Here is a 10,767-nt window from a genome sequence, read left to right as displayed (position 1 = left end):
CTGCCTGACCCGCTGAGTGTTTCCTGCATTTTCTGCACATTATAGCATCTGGAGATTTTTTTCTTTTGATTTTCATTCCATAGTAGATTTCAGTTAGTTGGGAGACATTGGGAACTACACATTTTGACCCAAATTAAGCAGCTGTCCCAATCAGCTGGTTTCATGGAAATAGTTAAAAAACGTATAAAAAGACAAACTACCATTTAACACTATCAAAACTACAGTACTATAAAACTATTAATTCCTAATAGTTATCAATGTAGGAATTAATCCAAAGTAAGCTGCTGTGTTCTTTTTATTGACTATAAATGATCAAAATCAGTGCAGACACCTAGAGTAGATAATGGACAGCCTTCATACAATCCTTTCGACAATTGCATCCTCCAAATCTTAATTTTCATTGCAACATTCAAGATGATAGTTGACACCCTCAAATTATTCAAAGTTCCTAACTTGCTGAAGTAATGAAATCATTTCATTTTCACTGCAAACCTGAATGCTTGAAAAAGCAGTATGCAAAAAAGTTCTGAATTGTCTTAATGCTTATTTCTCACTAACTATGTGACAATAATCAATGCTTTTTGAACATAAAGATACACAACTGATGCTGTTTAAAATCTTCACACTACGGTGTAATGTCTAACTAACAGCCAAACAAATGCATGCAACTGATGCTAGTTAGAAACCATTCAGCAAAAACCTCCTGTCCCAATTAAACAAAGGGAATCTTTGCTATTTTCTGTTAGTTTTTGTCCTTTAAGAGTTGGCCCAAATAAGCAACTGCCACTATTAACCAGAACCCACTGTATCCATTTCTTGCACCTATGTTTTCACCCCCACTCCTGGACAGAGCAAGGAGAAGTTATTCTGGCCCACACTTTCCACCCCAGTAGCTCCTGTATTCAACAGATCATCATAATTTGTACCAAATTCAACAAGATTGCCACCTAACCCCCTTCCCTTTCAAAGTATTTTGAAGGGATTGTTCCCTTCCCAACTCCCATCGCTATAAAAAGCTCTTCCCATTTTAGACCACCTCCCCATGCAACCTCAATGGACACACTTGTCCTTTCACCCCGCTACACCTTCTGTGGACCAAAATAACCTTTGGGGTGAAGCAGGGATTTCTTTGCATTTCCACAAGGTCAGTATGCAGCATCTGGCACTCACAATATTATCTCTACACAGTGACTGGTTTTGCAGAACATCTACATTCAGTCTGCAGGAGTGACCTTGAGTTTCCAGATGCTGAATACTTTAATTCTCCACCCTACTCTGATTTATCTGTCCACTGCCTCCTGCACTATTAAAGTAACACCAAGATGAGCTTGAAGACAACAGCTGCAAGCTGAGCATTTTGTCAACTTCCAGACAATTTTGAATGCTCCAACTTCAGATAACTTGTTTTGTCAGCCTGCAATTAGCAATACAGAAGCATAATACCATCTAACTACTCCACCAACCTATTTCACCTGGTCTTACCCTATCGGAGACTGTCCCCTCCATTGCTCCTGCCACTTTCTCTGGCAGAACTGGAAATGAGGGAAAAGTGACTCTGTTTTCAGTATTTACTGTTTGTTTCAGATTTCTGGCTATTACAGGCTTGTTTTGATTTTCAAGAGAGCTTATCACTATTTAATGGCATTACCAATATCAAGTCACCAACCATCGACATCTGTCAGGTCACTATTGACCAGAACCTCAGTTGGTCCAGACACATAAATACTATGAGTACAAGTGCAGATCAGAGGCTGGGTATTCTGCAATGACTTTCCCCCAACAACCTAAAGCTCTTCCACCATTGCCAAGGTACAAGTGAGGAGTGTGATACATTCCATTCTTCTTGTAGCTCCATCAAGTAGTTCAACACTACCAACAATTAAACACCATCCAATACAGAGCAATTAAACACCATCCAAGACAAAGCACCATAGGCTCACAGTTGCTGCAGAGTGCACCTACAAAATACCCTGCAGTATTCATTCATCTCTGCTTAACAGCATCAACCTTCATTACCAAGGAAAAGGCAGCTGCTGCGTAAGAACAAGTTACACGTTAGCTAAAAATTCTTACCATGTGAAAATGTTTTCAGCAGAAAGACTGCAGGTTGCAACCACCTTCTTAAAGACAATTAGAAATGGACAATAAATGCTGGCCTTAGCAGCAATACCCAGAACCAAGAAAAAGTGCAATTATTTTCGCAAATAGTTTCCACTTTTAATGTGTGTTCAATTCTCATCCTAGAGATTTGTATACATAATCTATATTGATACTTCCTAAGTGTTACCTTTGAGATGAGAGGTTAAACAACCAACTAATCAGAAAAGCTAAATCTAATAACACGTCAAATAAATTCACTCTGGATCAGGAGCAATAATGGAATTTTAAAACATTTTAACAAAAGCAAATTATCTGTTAGTTACCTTACGGCTGTGTGCAAATTGGCTCCCACAATTCTAACAATACCACACTGGCTAAAGTAAAGCTGTTTGGTGGTGAGGAGAATCAATCATACCCTCAGAAGTCTATAGAACCTTTTGCTTTCTTTTCAAATTGCTGTTCCACTGAATATTAGGCACCCTATTGGCCAGGAATACAGGAAGCAGGATATGTTACAGCATGCATCATTTCAGAAGCAGGAGCCTGACAGAAAAGTCAGTGGCACAGAAACCCAGAATTTTTAAAAGGGTTTAAAATATTTAGCAGAATTGTTGCGCATTTGAAATATTTCTTTTTAAAAAAAAACAATACCCTTCCAAAATGATCAATGAAAAATCATGAAATTGTGGAAGATGTATATAAATGGAGTTTTGTCTGAAAAATGTTGCCTTTGCACCTATTCTTCAATGTTTTTAATGAAATGACCCCCATTATCAATTTATAAGTATTTTATTAGTAGAACAAATAAGCACATTTGCCTAATATAGCATTCAGTGTTATGCAGAACACTCATTTCTGCTATATCAGAGAAATCCAATTGAGCATCATTGGCTTTGCATCTTTTTTTTTTACAATTACTTGTCTGAACCATTACTTTCTCAGCGTTCTTCTCCAGCCTTACAATCCCATCACTGAGCTCTCACAACAAATCTCCTACCGATTCCAAGGTAAATATATCCTGCTTTAGATAAATATGATATTCCATTTGTGGTCTCAGAAAAATCCTAATACATCAGAGCGATTCTTCCTTTTTTATGTCAGTCCCATAAGATATAGGAGCAGAATTATGCCATTTGACTTATCAGGTCTGTTCCACCATGCAATCATGGCAAAACAGAATTTTACAGAGTTACCATTTCTCATGTTAGTTTTAAAGGAATGTCCCTTTATTCTGAAGATGTGCCCTCAGTTCCTAGGCTCTCCTACCAATTATCCTCTCCTCATCCACTCTTTCTGTTCCTAATTGCTTATTGTTGCATTTTATTCATTAGACATTGAATGCCCTTTCCTTTAAATTAACTTCTTAAGATATCTATATTCATCCATGATATTCCTAATTGCCCTCTTTTGATTGTAGCTCTTAACAAAAAAAAACTAAGATCACTTGCAGTAATCTTCAAGATTTGAATTAAGCTCTGCCTATTGATGTGTCACTACCAGCCAGTTCATTCTTGCAAAGGATATATATTTTTCATGAACATTATTTTCACCATTTTAGATGTTCAGAGTAAGCATTACCAGCACTTTATCAGTGAATTAGATGGAAGTTCAATAACTCACAGAAAACAGACTATCGTAGACTTAACCAGTCATTAAGTCACAAAGAGTTTTGAAATAGTAGAGAAGGCAGAAATTTAAGACAATTTCTGCACAAAAAACAACACACATAATGCTGGAAGAACTCAGCAAGCCAGACAACATCTATGAAAGGAGAACAGTCAACATTTCGGGCCAAAACCCTTCGGCAGGATTTGTGCGTGTTGCTTGGATTTCCAGCATCTGCAGATTTTCTCTTGTTTCTCCAGACAGAAACGGAAGATAAATAACAACACACAAAATCTCAGTCATTATAGCAGTTTGGTGACCAAGCCTGAGTGATAGGGAAATTATTTAATCATCTTTACTCTAGCCGGGTATAATGTTCTCATCCTGAAGCCTTAAATTTTCCATGCACAAAGCCAAGCACATATCCCCCTCAACCTTTTTATTTCCAAATGTTTGTACATTTTATCCCTCAGAATCCCCTCCAGTAACTTAGCTACCACAGATGCTAGGCTTTAAATGTTCAGGTTCATTTTTTGGGCTTCCATTCTTATTCTCTTTAAATAAGCATTTTATTAAAAATGTGCTTGACTTTCTGTGTCAGTCCTCAGCTGAAACATCAAGATATTTTGATCACCACTGCCTAAGTGGTTGTACATTTTTTGTAGTGCAGATATAATTTTGAGATTTATAATTTCCATAATCATTATTCTACAGCTTTTAATGTTTTATTTCACATATTTTCTTATATAGCTCTTCTGCTTCCATAATATTCTCCAGTAGAAACTGGACAGTGTCTGTGGATTTGATCCAGAGTTTTCAAGGTATCTCTAGAAACGATGTTCAAAAAACATGACTACCAAAGAGCCGGATTAGTTTGATTATTCCCATATTTTCTTTGCTTTCTCTTCACATGGACTGTGTTTCTGTCAATTTGAAGCACCATCCGTTTGTCTGTTACCATCACAGAAACACTGAACTTCCTTCAGATCATTTTATCCTGGAGAATTTAAGTCCAAATTCCTTCCAGTTGCTCAAGCCTCAGGTGTGACCTGAACCCAGTGCTACCAGTTGAACTAAGAAAACCACCTTCTATCTAACACACACAATGCTGGAGGAATGAATGGAGGGGAGTGAACAATTGATGTTTCAGGCTGAGAGTCTTCACCAAGACCTGGAATCTAAGTTATTTATGTAAATCATGATCAATAACATTGCAGAAATATCACTGTCAAATATATCAGTCACCTTGGAAAAATAATGAATCTACAAAGAAGATGAACATCTGTCAGATACAGCAAATACATCATCATGCACAATTTATTCCTTCCTTCAGTTCTCACCTTGGTGTCCATTTTCTCTAAGTATACCTGTCCAAATGAGGAGAAATTCATTTTCTCAGAAAGTGAACACTTAAAACCAAATCACTGAATATTTCCCAAAGACAGAGAAATAGAAGGAGAAAGCTGGAACAGGTTATTGAATTTAGATGCCCAGCCACAATTATATTGAATAGCAGAGCAAACTCAATGGCCAAACTCTGAAGGTTCCTGCCCCCACTAACCTTACACACAGTATAAGTTCCAGATACTCATAACACTTTAGGTGCAAAAGATCCTCATTTACTGCCTAATCCAGGCAATATACAACTCCAGCAAGACAGAGTCTAACCATCTACCCTTGACATTACTGGCAATATCAACATTATCCTGGGAATACCACCAGGTAGAGTCATATAGCCTTCATCCTACCATGTCTATGCTGACCATCTGATACTCATCCATACCAATCCCATTTATCAGCAACTGAACCATGTCCTACTATGCCTTGCCAATTCAAGTACTTACCCAAATGTTCCTTAACTGTCGTGAGAATAACTGCCTCCACAACCTTCTCAGGAAATGTGTTTCAAACATCAACCACTCTCTGGATGAAAAAACTTTTCTTCAGGTCCTCTCAAAACCTACACCCTTCGGTCTGTCATCTGCCATGGGGGAATAAAAAGCTGACTATCTACCCTATCTGTGCCTCTCTTCATTTTATCTATCAAGAGCCTCCCCAGCCACTCTGCTCAAAGGAAAACAAATTCAGTCACTCTAGTCTCTCATAAACTCATATCTAAAACTAATGAGATGCCAGCCTAGTGAAGCTGCAATATTTACACTAAAAAAAATGCCAAGTTCAAAGTCACAACTAACAGAGTAGATTGAAGCTGTAAAAGCCCTATCATGTCCAGTCATGAAACTAGTAGACAATTAAACGATGGCAGGAGGGGACTCTAAGAATATCCATATCCTCAACAATGACTAAAAATTGAATACTACTGACAAGGTTACAAGGTTGAAGCAATGGAAATCAAGTCCCAAGTGGGTGATCCATCTTGATTTCCTCCTGAGACATCCTCTATCATGGAAGCCAGTCGTCAGATAATTACTGAAAGTTGTTTTGGGAAGAAATTCTGCCACAACTGACACTTGTTTATTTTTACTGCTTCAATAATTTCTTCAGCTGCAATAGTGGGAGTTGAACTCAAGTCTCCAGATCAATAGTCCAGCCTTTGATTATTAGCCCAGTAACTTAACCAATGTATCAGTTCTCCATTGGTAGTTCTGCCTGACTGATGACATGTTTACCGAGTGATGGTGTTGGAGAACTGGGGATATTTGCGGAAAGCTGTTATTCTGAGAACATAACTATAGAGTCACAGAGCACTACAGCACAGAAAGAGGCCATTCAACCTATCTAGTCTGTGCTAAACTTTTATTCTGCCTAGTCCCATCGACTTGCACCCAAACCATAGCCCTTAATACCCTGCCTGTCCACAAACTTGTCTTAAATGTTCCAATCTAACCTGCAATCAGCACTTCTGCTGGCAGTTGTTCCACACTCTCACAACCCTCAAATGTTTCCTCTTAAAACATTTCACCTTTCACCCTTAATCCATGCCCTCTAGCTCTAATCTCATCCAACCTCAGTGGAAAAAGCCCACTTGTATTTACGCTATTTAAAGTCCTCAATTTTATATACCTCTATCAAATCTCCCCTCATTCTCTTATGTGCTAGGGAATAAAGTCCTACCTATTCAAACTTTTTGTATAACTCAGGTCCTCAAGTCTCAGCAACATCCTTGCAACTTTTCTCTGTACTCCTTCAATCTTATTGATATCTTTCCTGTAGCTAGGTGGTGACCAGGACTGCACACAATACTCCAAATTAGGCTTATACAACATCAACATCCCAACTCCTGTACTCAGTACTTTGATTTATGAAGTCCAATATGCCACAAGCTCTCTTTACAATCCTAACTCATTGTGACGCCACTTTCAAAGAATTATGAATTATGTGGGAGCAACTCAATGCATAAAAACATGTAGACACGGACATGAGGTTCAGTTGTTGTTCAGACCAAACATCAGAACGGCAAAGAAATGTGATCTAAGTGACTTTGACCATCGAAAAATTGTTGATGCCATAATGATTTGAGTACCCAGAAACTCATGATCTCCTGAGATTATCATGCACAACAGTCTCAAGTGCTTACAGAGAATGGAGTGAAAAGCAAAAAATGTGAGCGGGAGTTCTGTGGGTGAAAGTACTTTGTTAATGAGGGGTCAGAGTCAGGCCGGTTCAAGCTGACAGAAATGCAACTGTTATTAACAACCCCAGTTGAAAATCAATTACTTAAATCTAAGAGTCAATTTTATATACATAGTGATAAATCGGGTAAATTACTGGCCTGCCAATTGAAAGCTGCTTCGGCTAGACATTAGATTATTAAAGTTCATAAATGGGATGGTACTTTGATGGTTGATCACGATGAAATTAATAAATCTTTTCAAGAATTCTATACCTCTTTATACCAATCAGAATTTCTTGACGATTCTACCATAATGCATGAATTTCTAAGAAAATTGAATATTCCAAAATTACCACTTAATGAATGTTTAACATTAGATGCACCTATTACGGAAGAAGAAATAAAGAAAGCAATTTCTTTGATGAATTCTGGTAAAGCACCCGGCCTAGAGGGGTATACAGTAGAATTTTTAAAATCTTTTTCAAGTCTACTTTCTCCTTAGTTATGTAGAATTTTTAAGGATGCCTTATTTGTAGGTAAATTACCACAATCTTTTTATGAAGCATCTATTTCTTTAATTCCTAAAAAACATAAAGACCCCACTGAGGATGCATCATATAGACCTATATCCTTGTTAAATGTGGACTCCAAAATTTTTTCCAAAATATTAGCAATTAGATTGGAAAATGTATTGCCATAAATTGTTTTTGATGACCAGACAGGATTTATTAAACATCGTTATTTGTATTTTAATGTTAAGATGCTGCTGAACATTGTTTATACTTCTTCATCTAAAACTCCAGAATGTGTTATTTCACTTGATGCCGAGAAGGCGTTTGATAGAGTTGAATGGGAATATTTATTTAACATCCTTGAGAAATTAAATTTTTTTATCTTGGATTAAAATGATATATCATATACCTTTGGCTTCTGTACTTACTAATAATCAGAGATCCCCCTTTTTTTAGGCTTTTCAAGGCTGTCCTTTAAGCCCTTTACTATTTTATATTGCCTTGGAACCCCTGGCAATCGCTTTTCGTGATTCACCCAATATATTTGGCTTATTCATGGGAATGAGACACATAAGATATCATTATATGCAGATGACCTGGTACTATATATCTCTAATCCAGAGAAATTCATTCCTGCAGTAATATTATTACTTGCTCAGTTTAGTAGTTTTTCTGGTTATAAATTAAATCTTAATAAGAGTGAGCTTTTCCCATTAAATATGCAAGTTCCAATCTATAGACAATCATCATTTAGACTGGTTACTGATTAGTTTAATTATTTCGGTATTAAAATTACTAAGAAGCATAAGGACCTATTTAAAGTTAACTTTTTACCCTTAATTAATCATGTTAAACAACTGCTTACTAAATGGTCCCCATTGTCCCTATCATTGATTGGTCGAATCAATGCTATTAAGGTGACCATTTTACCTAAATTTCTGTATCTATTTCAGGTGGTACCAATCTTCATCTCTAAATCCTTTTTTGATATTATTGATTCTAAAATTTCTTCATATATATATATATGGCAGAATAAAAATCCTAGATTAAGTAAGAAATATTTACAGAAATCAAAAAAAAGGATAGCGGTTTGGAATTGCCGAACTTTAGATTCTATTATTGGGCAATTAATATTTGATACCTAACGTTCTGGACGCAAGATTGGGATGAAATTCAATGTCCATGATGGGTGAACCTCGAGTGTGAGTCTGTACAGGGGTTCTCATTGGCTTCTATTTTAGGGGCTTCGCTTCCCTTTGCACTTACTAAACTGAATAAACAAATGATTAATCCAATAATTCAACATACAATACGAATATGGTTTCAATTTCGTAAATTTTTTTTGATTGAATAAATTTATCCTTTCAAGTCCTATTATATCCAATTTTTTCTTCCAACCATCCAGAACTGATCAAGCCTTTCTTTTATGGAAAACGAAGGGAATAATATGTTTTCGTGATTTATTCATGGATAATTGTCTCATGTCTTTTGAACAGTTGTCTAATAAATATAATTTGCCTAGATCATATTTTTTCAGATATTTACAGATTAGAAACTTTTTGAAGGTTATTTTACCTACTTTTCCGATATCACATCAAATTGAAATTACAGAAAATTTTTTAGGTTTAAACCCCTATCAGAAGAGTTTAATAGCAATTGTTTATGATTTAATTATGAAAATACGTTTAGATATGTCTGATAAAATTAAGAATGAATGGGAAAAAGAACTTCAGGTATCTTTACCTATAGAGAAATGGGAGAAAATTCTCCAACTAGTTAACACTTCTTCAATGTGTGCTAGACATGCTTTGATACAACTTAAGGTGGTTCATAGGGCCCATATGTCCAAGGATAAGTTAGCTCATTTTTATGGTCATATAAATCCTGTCTGTGACAGGTGTAATTCTGAGGTAGCTTCCTTGACGCATATGTCCTGGTCTTGTCCTCTTTTGGAAAAATATTGGAAAGACATTTTTGATATTATTTCAGTAGTTTTATGTATTGATTTACAACCTCATCCTATTACTGCAATTTTTGGATGACCAATGATAGACTTTATTCATTTATCCCCTTCAGCTTGTCGTTTGATTGCATTTGTTACATTAATAGCCAGAAGATCCATTTTATTTAAATGGAAAGATTCTAATCCCCCTACATTTCAATGGTTTTCCCAAACTATAACATGTTTAAATTTGGAAAAAATTAGGAGTGGTACCACTGATCCTTCGGTTAAATTTGAAGAAACTTGGAGGCCATTTATTCAACATTTTCATATGATGTAAGTTGACCTTTTCCGAATCCTTTTTAATAACTTTTTGTTTGTGTATGGGGGAGTGGAGTTAATGACAAATAATGATTTTAACCGAAATATGGCAGCCCAGTTTCTGTTTTGATTTGTTTCTTCTTAGTGTAGGGGTAAAAACTTCTTTTTGCATCTTTTTCATGTTCAGTTATTAACAGATTGGGAGGTTTAAATTAAATATGTTACTAGGAGTATATGTCTGTATTAACCGTTATTAATGTAATCCCGATCTCTTTGTATCATTATCATTAAGTTTATCAATTTGAAACTCAATAAAAAAGATTGAAAAAGAAAAGAAATGCAACTGTAACTCAAATAAGCATGCAGAAGAACACCTCTGAATGCACAACACGTTGAACCTTGAAGTGGATGGGCAACAGTAGCAGAAGATCACAAACATACAGTACAATGAATGTATAATCCAATCCCCGAGAATGCCTTCTAACACATCAGGCTCACTGGCCTGTAATTTCCTGGTTTACTCTTAGAGCGTTTGTTATACAATGGAACAACATTAGCTATCCTCCAATCCTCCAGCACCTCATCCATGGCTAAGATTGTTTTAAATCCTTAATTTTAATTTAGGGCCCTTGCACCTTCTGGACTAGCCTCCTACAAGGTTCAAGGGAACACCTCAAATCTGTGTCTGATAGTCTATGGGATAATTCTTCTTA

General features: G+C 36.3%; 1 protein-coding gene across 5 annotated transcripts in view; it reads right to left on the bottom strand.

Annotated features, from left to right (window-relative positions):
* Nucleotides 1-10,767, bottom strand: part of LOC140191307 (cullin-9) — a 332,978-nt gene that overhangs the window by 4,182 nt on the left and 318,029 nt on the right. The gene's annotated exons all lie outside the window — the stretch shown is intronic.

Source organism: Mobula birostris, chromosome 2, assembly GCF_030028105.1.
Source record: "Mobula birostris isolate sMobBir1 chromosome 2, sMobBir1.hap1, whole genome shotgun sequence".
Taxonomy (NCBI): Eukaryota; Metazoa; Chordata; class Chondrichthyes; order Myliobatiformes; family Myliobatidae; genus Mobula; species Mobula birostris.
The sequence above is the reverse complement of the archived record's forward strand: the minus strand, read 5'-3'. Positions and strand labels throughout refer to the sequence as shown.